At 42.7% G+C, this 19938-nt stretch overlaps 1 protein-coding gene and 9 non-coding genes across 14 annotated transcripts in view; all 10 read left to right on the forward strand.

Moving 5' to 3' along the window:
* micu3a (mitochondrial calcium uptake family, member 3a) overlaps positions 1-928 on the forward strand; it is a 20069-nt gene extending 19141 nt beyond the window's left edge. For all 5 annotated transcript variants that reach the window (XM_077013586.1, XM_077013585.1, XM_077013591.1 and 2 more), the window contains one exon: positions 1-928. This exon is cut by the window's left edge. The gene's annotated coding sequence lies outside the window, so the exon portion shown is untranslated.
* Positions 929-1791: 863 nt separating this feature from the next.
* On the forward strand, positions 1792-2008 carry LOC143527955 (small nucleolar RNA U3). The gene has a single exon (XR_013134317.1). It is a non-coding gene; the product is annotated as a small nucleolar RNA U3 (small nucleolar RNA).
* A 1034-nt stretch (positions 2009-3042) lies between these two features.
* LOC143528001 (small nucleolar RNA U3) lies at positions 3043-3259 on the forward strand. The gene has a single exon (XR_013134333.1). It is a non-coding gene; the product is annotated as a small nucleolar RNA U3 (small nucleolar RNA).
* Positions 3260-4297: 1038 nt separating this feature from the next.
* LOC143528051 (small nucleolar RNA U3) lies at positions 4298-4514 on the forward strand. Its single transcript, XR_013134349.1, has one exon. It is a non-coding gene; the product is annotated as a small nucleolar RNA U3 (small nucleolar RNA).
* Positions 4515-5554: 1040 nt separating this feature from the next.
* Positions 5555-5771, forward strand: LOC143528072 (small nucleolar RNA U3). Its single transcript, XR_013134351.1, has one exon. It is a non-coding gene; the product is annotated as a small nucleolar RNA U3 (small nucleolar RNA).
* Positions 5772-6811: 1040 nt separating this feature from the next.
* LOC143528076 (small nucleolar RNA U3) lies at positions 6812-7028 on the forward strand. Its single transcript, XR_013134352.1, has one exon. It is a non-coding gene; the product is annotated as a small nucleolar RNA U3 (small nucleolar RNA).
* A 1041-nt stretch (positions 7029-8069) lies between these two features.
* On the forward strand, positions 8070-8286 carry LOC143528083 (small nucleolar RNA U3). The gene has a single exon (XR_013134355.1). It is a non-coding gene; the product is annotated as a small nucleolar RNA U3 (small nucleolar RNA).
* Positions 8287-9336: 1050 nt separating this feature from the next.
* On the forward strand, positions 9337-9553 carry LOC143528155 (small nucleolar RNA U3). The gene has a single exon (XR_013134376.1). It is a non-coding gene; the product is annotated as a small nucleolar RNA U3 (small nucleolar RNA).
* An 8755-nt stretch (positions 9554-18308) lies between these two features.
* Positions 18309-18525, forward strand: LOC143528160 (small nucleolar RNA U3). Its single transcript, XR_013134378.1, has one exon. It is a non-coding gene; the product is annotated as a small nucleolar RNA U3 (small nucleolar RNA).
* Positions 18526-19558: 1033 nt separating this feature from the next.
* Positions 19559-19775, forward strand: LOC143528150 (small nucleolar RNA U3). The gene has a single exon (XR_013134375.1). It is a non-coding gene; the product is annotated as a small nucleolar RNA U3 (small nucleolar RNA).
* Positions 19776-19938: the final 163 nt, after the last annotated feature.

The following is a 19938-nucleotide window of genomic DNA, read 5'->3' on the forward strand; positions in this document are numbered from 1 at the left end:
CATCAACAACGACGTCTGGTGTAGGAAGTGGCTGGGGCAGAGTGGAACTTCTCCACCCAGCTCCGCCTTCCTCTTCCGGCTGCTCCAGGACTGTTTCCAGAACTACACCATGAGCTTCCAGCACAACACACCAGCACAATATTTATTGAACCCTTATATCCCCAACCACATCCTCTCTGTAGCATCACGGGTCTCATTACGTTCATGTAATGGGAGAAGTCTATTCTGTTCTTTTCTTTAGTAGATGAAGGAATTTGGACACGGTCCCTCTTTAGTAGATGAAGGAATTTTGACACGGTCCCTCTTTAGTAGATGAAGGAATTTTGAAGGTCCATTTCTGAGGGTTTTTTTTTTTTAGCAGATACATTCCCATAAATTATGTCAGGCGTAATAATGTTCGACTTGTCCAATTTGATTTGTTATTTGTGGTTGTGTTGTACTTGTATGTTAATACATCTGTTGTAACACAGATATATCAAAATGCAACAGAATTGCATGCAAATCACCCACAGTAGAGTGGGCAATTATGAAGTTGTAGGTTGTAATGAGGCTGAGGGTGAGATGTAGGTGAATGTCCCTGAGATCCTGTATGATGGTCATCCACACTCAAAAGCCTCACTCAAATGCACATGGTCATCTGCTCCACACTCAAAAGCCTCACTCAAATGCACTCCTAGCCTTTAGGCTACATGCACTCATTTGTTAAAATCCAAAGAACAGAAGTATATGTTTGTGCATTCTCTCTGCCTCTTTTGTGTGTATATATGCATGAAGATTACAAATGTGAGAGACCTTTCTAATAATAGGACGTGTCTTTATACCGTTTCCATTGTCAACTATCTTCATGCATGACCTGCGTTAAGAGATGCAATGTCAATGCCTGACGTGCTGCAAAACATGCTCGAATGTAATAAAGAGTATGAAAGCATTTCTTACTCCACATAAAAGTGTCACATTGCTTTCTTTTACACTCGCAGCTACAAGCGACCTGGTACTCGGGTTTATTTTGAGTTGAGTTATTCTGAGTTGCTGTATTTATGAGGATCCCAATGACAGACGCTGAAAACCCGGACGAGGCTGCGAGGTAAAATGTGGCTATAACGAAGCTAACATGAAGCATGAGCGATTCACATGCGGTCCAAAGCGAGCAGCGAAAGTCAACATAGTCGTATCTATGAAAAATGTTAGTTAGCTGGCGATATCGACATGATTTCCCGTATCACAACAGCGTTAAATTAGCTCGTGATAGCACTGTAACAGCGTTTTATCAACTTTATATCAATATATCACCCGGAACGTCAGAACGACAACATGTTTTAGGGCGAACAAATATCGCTGATGAACCTGTAGGCGTGACAGCGAAATAGTTCCCCCCCTAGGAATATACGTTGATATAAAAAACAAACTGTTAATCGCGACTTCCATTAATAATCGTCGTTTAATCGGATGCTACGACTAGTTTACGTTTCTTGACTTGAATCCAAGACAATGAAAAATACTGAATGAATCACAGGGTTAGAAAATGCGCTAAAACGAGTCTCCAAAGAGGCTGATACAGCGATTGGATTAAACGAAGGTGTGACGTAAATGAAACGCTGTTGCATTCTGGGTAAAGAAAATGTGGCTAAATAAACGTATTTTATCAATAAAATCATTTATAAAAACAAGAAACAATGAAAGAAACATGTAGGAGCAGATGAATATTAACAAATATGATGTGTTTAGCAGATTACCACATGAGTGAAAAGTAGTGACGAAACTAAAGAGGTTTGGTGAGACAGCTTAGAAGTTAAGACTATACTTTCAGGGATCATTTCTATAGTTTCTAACTGAGAAATGTGATTCGAAAGTGTTACGTCTCCCTAACCACGATGATGAGCTGAGATGTTTTCTCCTTAGCGCGAATCGGGCAACGAGTAATGATTTATAATCATACGCTCTTTGTCATTGATGAACGTTCCTCCTGCGTTTACGCAGGTTAGGAGGGAGAAAGCATGTTCAGAGTGGTTAGCTCTTATTTACAGTCTAAAGAGAAGCTTCACTTGTTTGGTTTTTTTTTCTTTTCTTGTACTTTAGTTTTGCGTGTGCTTTATGATGTCATAAAGCAATCCTCCACGCGTGTCAAATCAACGCATTTAGTCAGCCTTTTTCAGCTGTGGGATTCTTATAAACACTTTCCCATGTGTGCTCTAGGGGGCGTGCTGTTGCCTGCGTTTTGTAAAGTCACGGATTGTCCACTAGGGAGCTGCTGCACTAAAACTTGAAGTTATTTCAGCAACTCTCTGCACCTTAACCCACCCGGAGCCAACTCATATGTACCCGGAGCAGTGGGCACACGCCAGCTGCGGCACCCGGGCGGCGGTCGAGTGATTGATCGAGCGCACTTCAGCCGAGGTTATTGTCGGTTGCTGTACCTTAGGGGCCTAGGTCCATCTCTTAGACCTTTAGGCCACGGCTACCAACCCCCCCCCCCAAATAGTGAGAGCAGGTGCTTGGCAGTGGAAGGCCTACAGAGGTTTCTGTTTCTCTGAAGATGCTCTTCACACCTTGAGACGTTTATTTGTCTTGGGTTAGGTTGTTCCACCACTCTTGGGTCTGCACTTACCTTTGTGTTTTTGTCTGCCTCACGCTGATATACAGGATTTGTTAAGGAATATAATCATTTTGTCAATCCTTGTTCATAAGCCTGTCATGCTAAAAAAAATAGCTTTTTTGGTTAGAAACGTCTCTGTCTTTCATATCTCGTATTTAATGCTACCGTGTACACCTCACAGACTCCAGGTGGAGTATTAGATGAAAATGAAGTTTAAACATTCAACTTGTTTCAGTCTTTAATCAACCATTCTTAAATGTCACTACTGATAGTGAATGTCGACATGTTACATGTACAATTTGGATTATATCTTTCAGTGAGCATAACGATTGAGCGCACTGAGCAAGCTGTAAAATTTTCACGTGATTGCAGATTGACAAGAGCGTCTTAGCGCTATGGTGAAACGTGGTGAGACGATTAAAGGACTGTGACAGTATGGCTTGGAAGTTAAGACTATACTTTCAGGGATCATTTCTATAGTTTCTAACTGAGAAATGTGATTCGAAAGTGTTACGTCTCCCTAACCACGATGATGAGCTGAGATGTTTTCTCCTTAGCGCGAATCGGGCAACGAGTAATGATTTGTAATCATACGCTCTTTGTCATTGATGAACGTTCCTCCTGCGTTTACGCAGGTTAGGAGGGAGAAAGCATGTTCAGAGTGGTTAGCTCTTATTTACAGTCTAAAGAGAAGCTTCACTTGTTTGGTTTTTTTTTCTTTTCTTGTACTTTAGTTTTGCGTGTGCTTTATGATGTCATAAAGCAATCCTCCACGCGTGTCAAATCAACGCATTTAGTCAGCCTTTTTCAGCTGTGGGATTCTTATAAACACTTTCCCATGTGTGCTCTAGGGGGCGTGCTGTTGCCTGCGTTTTGTAAAGTCACGGATTGTCCACTAGGGAGCTGCTGCACTAAAACTTGAAGTTATTTCAGCAACTCTCTGCACCTTAACCCACCCGGAGCCAACTCATATGTACCCGGAGCAGTGGGCACACGCCAGCTGCGGCACCCGGGCGGCGGTCGAGTGATTGATCGAGCGCACTTCAGCCGAGGTTATTGTCGGTTGCTGTACCTTAGGGGCCTAGGTCCATCTCTTAGACCTTTAGGCCACGGCTACCAACCCCCCCCCCCCCCCAAATAGTGAGAGCAGGTGCTTGGCAGTGGAAGGCCTACAGAGGTTTCTGTTTCTCTGAAGATGCTCTTCACACCTTGAGACGTTTATTTGTCTTGGGTTAGGTTGTTCCACCACTCTTGGGTCTGCACTTACCTTTGTGTTTTTGTCTGCCTCACGCTGATATACAGGATTTGTTAAGGAATATAATCATTTTGTCAATCCTTGTTCATAAGCCTGTCATGCTAAAAAAAATAGCTTTTTTGGTTAGAAACGTCTCTGTCTTTCATATCTCGTATTTAATGCTACCGTGTACACCTCACAGACTCCAGGTGGAGTATTAGATGAAAATGAAGTTTAAACATTCAACTTGTTTCAGTCTTTAATCAACCATTCTTAAATGTCACTACTGATAGTGAATGTCGACATGTTACATGTACAATTTGGATTATATCTTTCAGTGAGCATAACGATTGAGCGCACTGAGCAAGCTGTAAAATTTTCACGTGATTGCAGATTGACAAGAGCGTCTTAGCGCTATGGTGAAACGTGGTGAGACGATTAAAGGACTGTGACAGTATGGCTTGGAAGTTAAGACTATACTTTCAGGGATCATTTCTATAGTTTCTAACTGAGAAATGTGATTCGAAAGTGTTACGTCTCCCTAACCACGATGATGAGCTGAGATGTTTTCTCCTTAGCGCGAATCGGGCAACGAGTAATGATTTGTAATCATACGCTCTTTGTCATTGATGAACGTTCCTCCTGCGTTTACGCAGGTTAGGAGGGAGAAAGCATGTTCAGAGTGGTTAGCTCTTATTTACAGTCTAAAGAGAAGCTTCACTTGTTTGGTTTTTTTTTCTTTTCTTGTACTTTAGTTTTGCGTGTGCTTTATGATGTCATAAAGCAATCCTCCACGCGTGTCAAATCAACGCATTTAGTCAGCCTTTTTCAGCTGTGGGATTCTTATAAACACTTTCCCATGTGTGCTCTAGGGGGCGTGCTGTTGCCTGCGTTTTGTAAAGTCACGGATTGTCCACTAGGGAGCTGCTGCACTAAAACTTGAAGTTATTTCAGCAACTCTCTGCACCTTAACCCACCCGGAGCCAACTCATATGTACCCGGAGCAGTGGGCACACGCCAGCTGCGGCACCCGGGCGGCGGTCGAGTGATTGATCGAGCGCACTTCAGCCGAGGTTATTGTCGGTTGCTGTACCTTAGGGGCCTAGGTCCATCTCTTAGACCTTTAGGCCACGGCTACCAACCCCCCCCCCCCCCCCCAAATAGTGAGAGCAGGTGCTTGGCAGTGGAAGGCCTACAGAGGTTTATGTTTCTCTGAAGATGCTCTTCACACCTTGAGACGTTTATTTGTCTTGGGTTAGGTTGTTCCACCACTCTTGGGTCTGCACTTACCTTTGTGTTTTTGTCTGCCTCACGCTGATATACAGGATTTGTTAAGGAATATAATCATTTTGTCAATCCTTGTTCATAAGCCTGTCATGCTAAAAAAAATAGCTTTTTTGGTTAGAAACGTCTCTGTCTTTCATATCTCGAATTTAATGCTACCGTGTACACCTCACAGACTCCAGGTGGAGTATTAGATGAAAATGAAGTTTAAACATTCAACTTGTTTCAGTCTTTAATCAACCATTCTTAAATGTCACTACTGATAGTGAATGTCGACATGTTACATGTACAATTTGGATTATATCTTTCAGTGAGCATAACGATTGAGCGCACTGAGCAAGCTGTAAAATTTTCACGTGATTGCAGATTGACAAGAGCGTCTTAGCGCTATGGTGAAACGTGGTGAGACGATTAAAGGACTGTGACAGTATGGCTTGGAAGTTAAGACTATACTTTCAGGGATCATTTCTATAGTTTCTAACTGAGAAATGTGATTCGAAAGTGTTACGTCTCCCTAACCACGATGATGAGCTGAGATGTTTTCTCCTTAGCGCGAATCGGGCAACGAGTAATGATTTGTAATCATACGCTCTTTGTCATTGATGAACGTTCCTCCTGCGTTTACGCAGGTTAGGAGGGAGAAAGCATGTTCAGAGTGGTTAGCTCTTATTTACAGTCTAAAGAGAAGCTTCACTTGTTTGGTTTTTTTTTCTTTTCTTGTACTTTAGTTTTGCGTGTGCTTTATGATGTCATAAAGCAATCCTCCACGCGTGTCAAATCAACGCATTTAGTCAGCCTTTTTCAGCTGTGGGATTCTTATAAACACTTTCCCATGTGTGCTCTAGGGGGCGTGCTGTTGCCTGCGTTTTGTAAAGTCACGGATTGTCCACTAGGGAGCTGCTGCACTAAAACTTGAAGTTATTTCAGCAACTCTCTGCACCTTAACCCACCCGGAGCCAACTCATATGTACCCGGAGCAGTGGGCACACGCCAGCTGCGGCACCCGGGCGGCGGTCGAGTGATTGATCGAGCGCACTTCAGCCGAGGTTATTGTCGGTTGCTGTACCTTAGGGGCCTAGGTCCATCTCTTAGACCTTTAGGCCACGGCTACCAACCCCCCCCCCCCCCCCCAAATAGTGAGAGCAGGTGCTTGGCAGTGGAAGGCCTACAGAGGTTTATGTTTCTCTGAAGATGCTCTTCACACCTTGAGACGTTTATTTGTCTTGGGTTAGGTTGTTCCACCACTCTTGGGTCTGCACTTACCTTTGTGTTTTTGTCTGCCTCACGCTGATATACAGGATTTGTTAAGGAATATAATCATTTTGTCAATCCTTGTTCATAAGCCTGTCATGCTAAAAAAAATAGCTTTTTTGGTTAGAAACGTCTCTGTCTTTCATATCTCGTATTTAATGCTACCGTGTACACCTCACAGACTCCAGGTGGAGTATTAGATGAAAATGAAGTTTAAACATTCAACTTGTTTCAGTCTTTAATCAACCATTCTTAAATGTCACTACTGATAGTGAATGTCGACATGTTACATGTACAATTTGGATTATATCTTTCAGTGAGCATAACGATTGAGCGCACTGAGCAAGCTGTAAAATTTTCACGTGATTGCAGATTGACAAGAGCGTCTTAGCGCTATGGTGAAACGTGGTGAGACGATTAAAGGACTGTGACAGTATGGCTTGGAAGTTAAGACTATACTTTCAGGGATCATTTCTATAGTTTCTAACTGAGAAATGTGATTCGAAAGTGTTACGTCTCCCTAACCACGATGATGAGCTGAGATGTTTTCTCCTTAGCGCGAATCGGGCAACGAGTAATGATTTGTAATCATACGCTCTTTGTCATTGATGAACGTTCCTCCTGCGTTTACGCAGGTTAGGAGGGAGAAAGCATGTTCAGAGTGGTTAGCTCTTATTTACAGTCTAAAGAGAAGCTTCACTTGTTTGGTTTTTTTTTCTTTTCTTGTACTTTAGTTTTGCGTGTGCTTTATGATGTCATAAAGCAATCCTCCACGCGTGTCAAATCAACGCATTTAGTCAGCCTTTTTCAGCTGTGGGATTCTTATAAACACTTTCCCATGTGTGCTCTAGGGGGCGTGCTGTTGCCTGCGTTTTGTAAAGTCACGGATTGTCCACTAGGGAGCTGCTGCACTAAAACTTGAAGTTATTTCAGCAACTCTCTGCACCTTAACCCACCCGGAGCCAACTCATATGTACCCGGAGCAGTGGGCACACGCCAGCTGCGGCACCCGGGCGGCGGTCGAGTGATTGATCGAGCGCACTTCAGCCGAGGTTATTGTCGGTTGCTGTACCTTAGGGGCCTAGGTCCATCTCTTAGACCTTTAGGCCACGGCTACCAACCCCCCCCCCCCCCCCCCAAATAGTGAGAGCTGGTGCTTGGCAGTGGAAGGCCTACAGAGGTTTCTGTTTCTCTGAAGATGCTCTTCACACCTTGAGACGTTTATTTGTCTTGGGTTAGGTTGTTCCACCACTCTTGGGTCTGCACTTACCTTTGTGTTTTTGTCTGCCTCACGCTGATATACAGGATTTGTTAAGGAATATAATCATTTTGTCAATCCTTGTTCATAAGCCTGTCATGCTAAAAAAAATAGCTTTTTTGGTTAGAAACGTCTCTGTCTTTCATATCTCGTATTTAATGCTACCGTGTACACCTCACAGACTCCAGGTGGAGTATTACATGAAAATGAAGTTTAAACATTCAACTTGTTTCAGTCTTTAATCAACCATTCTTAAATGTCACTACTGATAGTGAATGTCGACATGTTACATGTACAATTTGGATTATATCTTTCAGTGAGCATAACGATTGAGCGCACTGAGCAAGCTGTAAAATTTTCACGTGATTGCAGATTGACAAGAGCGTCTTAGCGCTATGGTGAAACGTGGTGAGACGATTAAAGGACTGTGACAGTATGGCTTGGAAGTTAAGACTATACTTTCAGGGATCATTTCTATAGTTTCTAACTGAGAAATGTGATTCGAAAGTGTTACGTCTCCCTAACCACGATGATGAGCTGAGATGTTTTCTCCTTAGCGCGAATCGGGCAACGAGTAATGATTTGTAATCATACGCTCTTTGTCATTGATGAACGTTCCTCCTGCGTTTACGCAGGTTAGGAGGGAGAAAGCATGTTCAGAGTGGTTAGCTCTTATTTACAGTCTAAAGAGAAGCTTCACTTGTTTGGTTTTTTTTTCTTTTCTTGTATTTTAGTTTTGCGTGTGCTTTATGATGTCATAAAGCAATCCTCCACGCGTGTCAAATCAACGCATTTAGTCAGCCTTTTTCAGCTGTGGGATTCTTATAAACACTTTCCCATGTGTGCTCTAGGGGGCGTGCTGTTGCCTGCGTTTTGTAAAGTCACGGATTGTCCACTAGGGAGCTGCTGCACTAAAACTTGAAGTTATTTCAGCAACTCTCTGCACCTTAACCCACCCGGAGCCAACTCATATGTACCCGGAGCAGTGGGCACACGCCAGCTGCGGCACCCGGGCGGCGGTCGAGTGATTGATCGAGCGCACTTCAGCCGAGGTTATTGTCGGTTGCTGTACCTTAGGGGCCTAGGTCCATCTCTTAGACCTTTAGGCCACGGCTACCAACCCCCCCCCCCCCCCCCCCCCCCCCCCAAATAGTGAGAGCAGGTGCTTGGCAGTGGAAGGCCTACAGAGGTTTATGTTTCTCTGAAGATGCTCTTCACACCTTGAGACGTTTATTTGTCTTGGGTTAGGTTGTTCCACCACTCTTGGGTCTGCACTTACCTTTGTGTTTTTGTCTGCCTCACGCTGATATACAGGATTTGTTAAGGAATATAATCATTTTGTCAATCCTTGTTCATAAGCCTGTCATGCTAAAAAAAATAGCTTTTTTGGTTAGAAACGTCTCTGTCTTTCATATCTCGTATTTAATGCTACCGTGTACACCTCACAGACTCCAGGTGGAGTATTAGATGAAAATGAAGTTTAAACATTCAACTTGTTTCAGTCTTTAATCAACCATTCTTAAATGTCACTACTGATAGTGAATGTCGACATGTTACATGTACAATTTGGATTATATCTTTCAGTGAGCATAACGATTGAGCGCACTGAGCAAGCTGTAAAATTTTCACGTGATTGCAGATTGACAAGAGCGTCTTAGCGCTATGGTGAAACGTGGTGAGACGATTAAAGGACTGTGACAGTGTGGCTTGGAAGTTAAGACTATACTTTCAGGGATCATTTCTATAGTTTCTAACTGAGAAATGTGATTCGAAAGTGTTACGTCTCCCTAACCACGATGATGAGCTGAGATGTTTTCTCCTTAGCGCGAATCGGGCAACGAGTAATGATTTATAATCATACGCTCCTTGTCATTGATGAACGTTCCTCCTGCGTTTACGCAGGTTAGGAGGGAGAAAGCATGTTCAGAGTGGTTAGCTCTTATTTACAGTCTAAAGAGAAGCTTCACTTGTTTGGTTTTTTTTTCTTTTCTGGTACTTTAGTTTTGCGTGTGCTTTATGATGTCATAAAGCAATCTTCCACGCGTGTCAAATCAACGCATTTAGTCAGCCTTTTTCAGCTGTGGGATTCTTATAAACACTTTCCCATGTGTGCTCTAGGGGGCGTGCTGTTGCCTGCGTTTTGTAAAGTCACGGATTGTCCACTAGGGAGCTGCTGCACTAAAACTTGAAGTTATTTCAGCAACTCTCTGCACCTTAACCCACCCGGAGCCAACTCATATGTACCCGGAGCAGTGGGCACACGCCAGCTGCGGCACCCGGGCGGCGGTCGAGTGATTGATCGAGCGCACTTCATCCGAGGTTATTGTCGGTTGCTGTACCTTAGGGGCCTAGGTCCATCTCTTAGACCTTTAGGCCACGGCTACCACCACCCCCCCCCCCCCCCCCCCCCAAATAGTAAGAGCTGGTGCTTGGCAGTGGAAGGCCTACAGAGGTTTATGTTTCTCTGAAGATGCTCTTCACACCTTGAGACGTTTATTTGTCTTGGGTTAGGTTGTTCCACCACTCTTGGGTCTGCACTTACCTTTGTGTTTTTGTCTGCCTCACGCTGATATACAGGATTTGTTAAGGAATATAATCTGTAGCAACCCTTGGATTTCAAGAAGAGAGTCTCGACAGGCGCTTAAGTTTTCTTTATTTTGCTTGAATCACAGCATAAACGTCGTTCATTTATTTCACCTCATAGCGCCGTGAAAACTGAATAAAATACAACAAGATATCAGTCACTCCATACAAATCACACCAACCATATATAAACCATACAAACAAACATACCTCGCTGCGCTGACCAAGGACTGCAAAACATGGATTGTCTTACTCTGTTGTTAGACACAGGCGTCAATATTTCCTTTAACAATGCAAACTCGCAATACACCACAACTAGGCTGCCTTTGCAAACAGCGACGTCTCATTACGCCCACCTGTGACACCTTTACCTTTATAGGCATTCCACCCCGTGCAATCCACGGCATCCCCAGCAGGACAAATCCAACCACATAAATACAAAACGCACACAAACATGCACAGAACAAAATACATCAACACACAAAATCAAATCAATAAATTCAGTGAATTTAAACCAATGATCCTGGTCAGTTACACTCCCACCAATCATGTCATATTACAATTCATACATGATTCTCAATTCTAAGGATCATTTAATATCCCAAGGCCAAATGTGCAAATAAGCATAAAATATTCATCATATTCATTCATGTACCCATATGTGTGTGTGATACTATTCACTCTCAAGTAGCAGAACTAACTTTTGTATTGGTCTTTCTATGATTGAGAATTTAGATGGAGAATTGTGTTTGGATGATCTCTGTTCCCCTACTTGTAATTTAACCCTTCGAACCAAACCATCACCATCCACAGTTGTTTCCACCACTCGTCCCAACTGCCACTTACTTCTCTGAAGAATTTCTTCCTTGATAATGACCACATCATTTACCCTAAGGTTTCGCCGGGGGACATGCCACTTCTGCCGTGTCGAGATATTGGACAAGTACTCCCTCTTCCATCGGCTCCAGAATTGTTCAATCAAATATTGAATCCTACGCCATCTCCTTGTACCATATATGTCCTCTTTCACGAATTTCCCAGGAGGCGGAAGTGCAAGCTTTGATTTCATAAGAATGAGATGATTAGGTGTTAATGGTTCAAGAGAACTGGGGTCATTTATTCCATCCAAAGTCAATGGGCGGCTGTTGACAATGGCCATGGCCTCATAAAGGAGTGTTCTAAGAGAGGCATCATCAAGCCTGCCTACACCTTGAGCCAAGGTAGCATTTAGGACGTTTCGAATAGTACGAATTTGACGCTCCCAAACACCACCAGCATGACTTGCTGATGGAGCATTGAATACAAATTCACACTGCCTTTCAGCAAGAAAATTTTCCAAGGCCTGGTGATCACATTGTTTAAGCGCTTCTCTTAATTCATTCTTGGCTCCTACAAAATTCCTCCCTTGATCACAATACAGCCGACTCACAGCTCCTCTTAAACTGATGAAACACCGGAGAGCATTAATAAATGAATCTGTAGATAGATCTTCTAACATTTCTATATGCACTGCTCGGGAATAAAGACAAGTGAATATCAGACCATATCTCTTGTACTCCTTACGGTATCTTTTAGTAAGAAATGGTCCAAAGCAATCCATTCCACAGTTTGTGAAAGGAGCCGATCTCTCAACACGCTCTTTAGGGAGCTCAGCCATGCGTTGCTCTTCCACAGGACGCCTCAATCTCCGACACTGTACACACTTGTGTATGAGCTTGGCAACCAACTTACTGCAACTAAGGATCCAAAACCCATTTGCCCTAAGTTCCATTTGAGTTTGACTTCTGCCCTGATGGCACACTTGAGAATGATAATGAAGTAAAATGAGCCGAGTGATGTGACCATCACTGGGTAAAATGACCGGATGACGAAAGGCTTCACTGAGAGCTGCATGTTTCAATCTTCCACCAACGCGGAGTAAGCCATCACTCAAAATTGGATCGAGACAGAAGAGTGGACTGGAGCTTGGAAGACGTTGTCCCATTTCAAGCATCTTTATTTCTTGGCTAAAGGACTGCTGTTGAACAAGGCTTATCAGAACTTTGGCTGCACTCTCACGTTCCTTTACAGTCACAACCTCCATGAAACATTTTGGCCCAGAGCACAGTCTTTTAATTCTTGCCACTACCTTAAGGAGTGTTGTCCAGGATGAAAACCTAGACAAGCGTTCAAGCATGTCTGTACGCTCACGTGTGCTTGATAGAAATAGTTGAACTACCTTCACCTCTGGGTCGCCAACCAAGAGATCTGATGGAGAAGGTTCAGCTTGAACTTCTTGCCTCCACAAGAACTTCGGACCTGATAGCCAGTTAGATGACAGAATCTCTGATGAGCGAAGTCCCCTAGATGCATGATCAGCTGGGTTTTCTGATGTATCAACATAATGCCACTGACTTGAATTTGTATTTTCTCTTATCAACTGGACACAGTTTGCTACAAATACATGAAACCTCCGTGCTTCATTATTGATGTATGCTAGAATTACTTGAGAATCTGTCCAAAAGAACTCTCTATCAATCTTCATGTTCAACTCTGATTTTAAGAGAGCACTCAGTCGGGCTGCAATCACAGCAGCTGACAATTCTAAGCGGGGAATACTTGTGACCTTTGATGGCACAACTCTAGCTTTAGCCATGACAAGGCTACAATGGACTTTGTTATGGTCATTCTTGTAGCGCAAGTAAGAGCATGCTCCATATCCCACACTGCTGGCATCTGAAAAGTGGTGTAATTCAATGCTCACATTCTTGCCAAATTGTGTTGGATAATAACATCTTGGGATTGAGATCTCTCTCAACCCCTCAAGATCTGTTTTCCATTCCTCCCACCGTAAACGCAAGTCATCAGGAAGTGGATCGTCCCATCCAATACTCCTACGGCACAGCTCCTGAAGAACACACTTTCCACTTAAAATGAATGGAGCCACGAACCCCAATGGATCGTACAAGGAAGCTATGACTGAAAGAATACCACGACGGGTGTCAGGTTGGTCTTTCCAATTTACATTAAAGCTAAAGTGGTCAGTTTCGATTAGCCACTGAATTCCCAATGCATACTCTACTGGGGAAAAATCTTGATTGAAATCGAGGCTTTCAATGGTCGCCGCTCCTTCAGAGGGATCCACACAACCAAGAACTGCTTTCTCATTCGAATTAAATTTGTGAAGCCGCAGGCCTCCTCTTTTGCACAACTCCTGTGCTTCAACTATTAACTGAGAAGCTTCTTTAACTGAGGGAACGCTCACTAGTCCATCATCAACATAAAAACTGTTTGTCACAAAGGCTGCTGCAAGTGGATAGACTGACTTGTATTGTTCTGCCAAGTACTTCAAGCCAAAGTTAGCACACCCTGGGGAAGATGCAGCACCAAAAAGGTGAACAGCCATCTGATATTCTTTGGGCTCACAATCCAGGTCTCCATGCTCCCACCATAGAAACCTCAGATAGGTGCGGTCCTCAGGCCGGACAAGGAATTGGTGAAACATTCTTTCAATATCGCAGATGATCGCTACTGCCTCCTTTCTGAAACGGCAGAGGACTCCCACCAGAGAACTAGTAAGATCAGGGCCTGTCAAGAGTGTGTCATTTAAAGAGATGCCATGAAATTTAGCTGAACAATCAAAGACAACTCTTAGCTTACCAGGTTTTTTAGGATGGTATACACCATGATGAGGTATATACCACATAATCTCTTCCACCTCTGTCTCTGGAACCAGCTCTGCATCACCATTCTTGATCACCTCTTCCATAAAGGTTTTGTAATGGTCATACAATTGTTGATTAGCTTTCAACTTCCTCTTTAAGTGATGAAGGCGAACTATAGCCAGCTTCTTATTATTTGGCAGTGAGGGAGGACCTTGGCCTTTAAACGGAAGAGGCATCTCTAAATGGCCATTATCTCTCTGTTGAATGTTTTCACTAAGAAGCTGAATAAAATGCACATCGTCTTGAGACACAAGTTTGCCCTCAGAATTTCTCTCATTAAAGTCAGACTCTAAAACTCTCAGGATGTCTACAGCGGGTGGAACAGCAATTTCCTTCACTCCAACTCTGTGCACAAACCTTTGGCTTCCTTGTCTCTCCAGATGGGGATTCGCTGCTCCTATTATACTCCATCCCAATTCAGTCTTTTGTGCAAATGGCTCATTCTCATGACCAATAATGACCTCAAGGGGTGCCAAAGCTGAAGGATAATCGTATCCAATAAGCAATCCCACATCACAATCTTGAAGTGGTGGCAACTTATCTGAAAGATGTTTAAGATGAGACCACTGCAAAGCTGTAGCTCTAGTTGGTATACAAGACTTGTCAACAGGGATAAAGTCACGTGTATATGCTTGACGTAACAAAACACACCCTTTATTGTAAAAACTTCTAACTTGCAAGCCACGTACACTTTGACTAGCTATGACTGTATCTACAGCAGTCATTGTACTTAACTTCAACTGCAGAGGTTGAGTAACTACATTTAGCTCTCTAACAAGGTCTTCCAAGACAAAGGTTGAATCGCTCTGTGTGTCAAGAAGAGCATATGTAAGAATTTCCTTTTCAGGTTCATTTACAGATGACAAGAAAACAGGAACAATGCTTGAAGTTGCAGATGCCTCTCGAATCAATGCATGAGAATTGACCTTATGAATGTCCTGGAACATTTGCCCTTCTGTGATCGCAGAATCAGTCGTTGTAACCTCTCCAGAGTTTCTCTCTCTCTCTTCATGCAAACAAGTCGGATGGCGACGGCCACACACCCCACATACATGTCTTGTCCTACAGTCTTTAGTGATATGGCCCTTACGTAAACATCCAAAACAAAGATGATTTTGATATATAACTGACCTTTTTTCTCCCATAGATTTTGCTCCAAAGACTGGGCACTTAGCAATACTATGAAACTGATCCTTGCAGATGGTACACGGTTGCCTTGGCCTAAATGCAGATCCACTGTCTGAGATCTTTAACTTATGATCCTTTGTTTGGGCACTTGTGTTAAGAGCCTTTGCCTTTTTATGTGGCCTCTCATCTGATGGTCTAAAACTCTGCAAGAAAGGAGAGGCAATAGGGTTGCAGGCTATGCGTGCTTCCTTCAACACAAACTCTGTGAAGCGGTTAAAGGTTGGATATACTCCCAATGCATCAAGTTCTTCTACAACGATCCTACTCCATTTTCGTATCATCCAATCTGGCAGTTTTTTCAAAAGCTTATGATTCTCCTCGCAGTCATTTAAAATAGCGAGTCCTTTAACATGAGGCATGGCTTCCACACAGCCCTTTAAGAAATCTGCAAAATCTCTTAATGCAGACGAATCATTTGAGCTTATCTTAGGCCATTTCATAAGTTTGTCTCGAAAGGCCCTTTGCATAACAAATGGGTTTCCATATCTATCTTCTAAAACGGCCCAGGCACCCTCGTATGCATCTTGAGAGCTGCGATAAAAGAACCCTTCTACAGCTTTACGTGCCTCTCCTGCAAGGTAACCTTTCAGAAAGAGCATCTTCTCACCAGCAGGAATAGGTTTCCTGCCAATTAAAGTCAGAAATGACATCTTAAAATCAACAAACTTCAAAGGATCTCCAGTGAACACAATTGGTTCGGGAACAGGGAGACGATTTAAGCTTAGAGAACTAACAATTGCTTCAGCCAAGCCGACTGTCGAACTCTGAGAAGATACTTGTGGTTGTGATTGTATGACTCCTTTGCTTACGGGTCTGCTTGTATTCATAACAGACGGGGTTCTGATAACAGGAACAGTATCACAGAGCTCTCCACCTGCACTCTCCACATCTCCTTCAAATTTATTATATGTTCGAACTCGAGCTGCAGCCACCTTAACAGCCATGTCTGCTTGCATCATTTCCAGTCTTGATTTCTCCTCCTCAAGCTTTTGCTCCACTTCCGCTTGTTTCTGCTTGATTTCGACCATCATCTGTGTCTCATGGAATTTCCAGTCACTTTCCAGTTTACTGAGTTTAGTCTGTTGAGCTTGTATCTCCTGCATAGATTTTGCATGTTCTAACTTTGCTGCAAGATCTGCCTCTGCATCTGCTCTCTTACTAGAAGCTGAATTGGCCACGGACACATCTTCTAACGCTTCCGGTACTTCTGAGAAGACACTTTCAGTGTTTGTTCCGCCGAAAACAGATTTATATTCTTCTCTATTTAATATCATCCGTACTCTTTCCTTTTCCAGTTCAGCTTTAAAGGGTTCATGAACAAGGCTCGCTTCTATTCGTTTACTCACTAAATCACATATTTCTGTAGTTAGTGTATTACAAGCATCTAACTTCGAAACAATATCTGGAGTATTAATGGAATTGCGTTGGAGTGGTTCATAACTTTGATTGACGCGGTCATATCCACTTTGAATGTACTGATTTATTTTATCCAGATCTTCCTTTGAACAAAATTTCTTAAGACCTTGTCTACATTCTCTAGCTCTGAGTTTCCAGTTTTCGTATGCTTTAAAAAATGCCTTTACGTGTTTCTTAGCTGATTCTTCGCGCATCTGCCTACCTCGTTCAGTAGGTCGCCTTTCACGAGAACCAGAGGCCATTTCTTGTGTCTCAAATGATTTTTCTTCTGTTACAGGCTCTTCAACAAACGCTCCCTCATCAATGGGTTTACCTTTTCCTTCCAACACGGACATCTTAAACTTCTAATTATTATATAGTTTGTAATTACCTCTAAGCAATCAACAAATCATATATTAAGTGTGTAAAGGTGCGGCATTACTTCGATCGTTAAAACATTAAAGTATCCAGAGTAAAATTTAAATGAGCTTGTGCGAATAAACTGCACTCAATTGAAACACGTTTGGCCTATGCGGGTTTGCTTAATTTAACTAAAAAATGTTAAAGGCTTATCTGGACCATATACATTTCAAACATGAACAAGTTACATTTGAAATAAGACCACTAAACATCCATACGTTAAACATTTCAAGCATATTAAGTAACAATCCAATTTCAAACATTTTCTCGGGAAGTTCGTTCGCAAACAAATGAAACGTTACTTCTGCTTGAATCAACCATGGACGCACGACGACAGTTCAGCTCAATTAGATTGTCCAGTTAAGTTCTCTCACCGCATCTGCAGTCTCTGTATGACCATACCCACTTCTCGTGGAACGAACTACAGCAGCCTCCGCCCTCCGACGCAGACCGGCTGGACAGACGACTCAGATGTAGCGTCGAGTTTTCACTGTAGCAACCCTTGGATTTCAAGAAGAGAGTCTCGACAGGCGCTTAAGTTTTCTTTATTTTGCTTGAATCACAGCATAAACGTCGTTCATTTATTTCACCTCATAGCGCCGTGAAAACTGAATAAAATACAACAAGATATCAGTCACTCCATACAAATCACACCAACCATATATAAACCATACAAACAAACATACCTCGCTGCGCTGACCAAGGACTGCAAAACATGGATTGTCTTACTCTGTTGTTAGACACAGGCGTCAATATTTCCTTTAACAATGCAAACTCGCAATACACCACAACTAGGCTGCCTTTGCAAACAGCGACGTCTCATTACGCCCACCTGTGACACCTTTACCTTTATAGGCATTCCACCCCGTGCAATCCACGGCATCCCCAGCAGGACAAATCCAACCACATAAATACAAAACGCACACAAACATGCACAGAACAAAATACATCAACACACAAAATCAAATCAATAAATTCAGTGAATTTAAACCAATGATCCTGGTCAGTTACATAATCATTTTGTCAATCCTTGTTCATAAGCCTGTCATGCTAAAAAAAATAGCTTTTTTGGTTAGAAACGTCTCTGTCTTTCATATCTCGTATTTAATGCTACCGTGTACACCTCACAGACTCCAGGTGGAGTATTAGATGAAAATGAAGTTTAAACATTCAACTTGTTTCAGTCTTTAATCAACCATTCTTAAATGTCACTACTGATAGTGAATGTCGACATGTTACATGTACAATTTGGATTATATCTTTCAGTGAGCATAACGATTGAGCGCACTGAGCAAGCTGTAAAATTTTCACGTGATTGCAGATTGACAAGAGCGTCTTAGCGCTATGGTGAAACGTGGTGAGACGATTAAAGGACTGTGACAGTATGGCTTGGAAGTTAAGACTATACTTTCAGGGATCATTTCTATAGTTTCTAACTGAGAAATGTGATTCGAAAGTGTTACGTCTCCCTAACCACGATGATGAGCTGAGATGTTTTCTCCTTAGCGCGAATCGGGCAACGAGTAATGATTTATAATCATACGCTCCTTGTCATTGATGAACGTTCCTCCTGCGTTTACGCAGGTTAGGAGGGAGAAAGCATGTTCAGAGTGGTTAGCTCTTATTTACAGTCTAAAGAGAAGCTTCACTTGTTTGGTTTTTTTTTCTTTTCTGGTACTTTAGTTTTGCGTGTGCTTTATGATGTCATAAAGCAATCTTCCACGCGTGTCAAATCAACGCATTTAGTCAGCCTTTTTCAGCTGTGGGATTCTTATAAACACTTTCCCATGTGTGCTCTAGGGGGCGTGCTGTTGCCTGCGTTTTGTAAAGTCACGGATTGTCCACTAGGGAGCTGCTGCACTAAAACTTGAAGTTATTTCAGCAACTCTCTGCACCTTAACCCACCCGGAGCCAACTCATATGTACCCGGAGCAGTGGGCACACGCCAGCTGCGGCACCCGGGCGGCGGTCGAGTGATTGATCGAGCGCACTTCAGCCGAGGTTATTGTCGGTTGCTGTACCTTAGGGGCCTAGGTCCATCTCTTAGACCTTTAGGCCACGGCTACCAACCCCCCCCCAAATAGTGAGAGCAGGTGCTTGGCAGTGGAAGGCCTACAGAGGTTTCTGTTTCTCTGAAGATGCTCTTCACACCTTGAGACGTTTATTTGTCTTGGGTTAGGTTGTTCCACCACTCTTGGGTCTGCACTTACCTTTGTGTTTTTGTCTGCCTCACGCTGATATACAGGATTTGTTAAGGAATATAATCATTTTGTCAATCCTTGTTCATAAGCCTGTCATGCTAAAAAAAAATAGCTTTTTTGGTTAGAAACGTCTCTGTCTTTCATATCTCGTATTTAATGCTACCGTGTACACCTCACAGACTCCAGGTGGAGTATTAGATGAAAATGAAGTTTAAACATTCAACTTGTTTCAGTCTTTAATCAACCATTCTTAAATGTCACTACTGATAGTGAATGTCGACATGTTACATGTACAATTTGGATTATATCTTTCAGTGAGCATAACGATTGAGCGCACTGAGCAAGCTGTAAAATTTTCACGTGATTGCAGATTGACAAGAGCGTCTTAGCGCTATGGTGAAACGTGGTGAGACGATTAAAGGACTGTGACAGTGTGGCTTGGAAGTTAAGACTATACTTTCAGGGATCATTTCTATAGTTTCTAACTGAGAAATGTGATTCGAAAGTGTTACGTCTCCCTAACCACGATGATGAGCTGAGATGTTTTCTCCTTAGCGCGAATCGGGCAACGAGTAATGATTTATAATCATACACTCCTTGTCATTGATGAACGTTCCTCCTGCGTTTACGCAGGTTAGGAGGGAGAAAGCATGTTCAGAGTGGTTAGCTCTTATTTACAGTCTAAAGAGAAGCTTCACTTGTTTGGTTTTTTTTTCTTTTCTGGTACTTTAGTTTTGCGTGTGCTTTATGATGTCATAAAGCAATCTTCCACGCGTGTCAAATCAACGCATTTAGTCAGCCTTTTTCAGCTGTGGGATTCTTATAAA

The sequence above is a fragment of the Brachyhypopomus gauderio genome, chromosome 1 (assembly GCF_052324685.1).
Source record: "Brachyhypopomus gauderio isolate BG-103 chromosome 1, BGAUD_0.2, whole genome shotgun sequence".
NCBI lineage: Eukaryota > Metazoa > Chordata > Actinopteri > Gymnotiformes > Hypopomidae > Brachyhypopomus > Brachyhypopomus gauderio.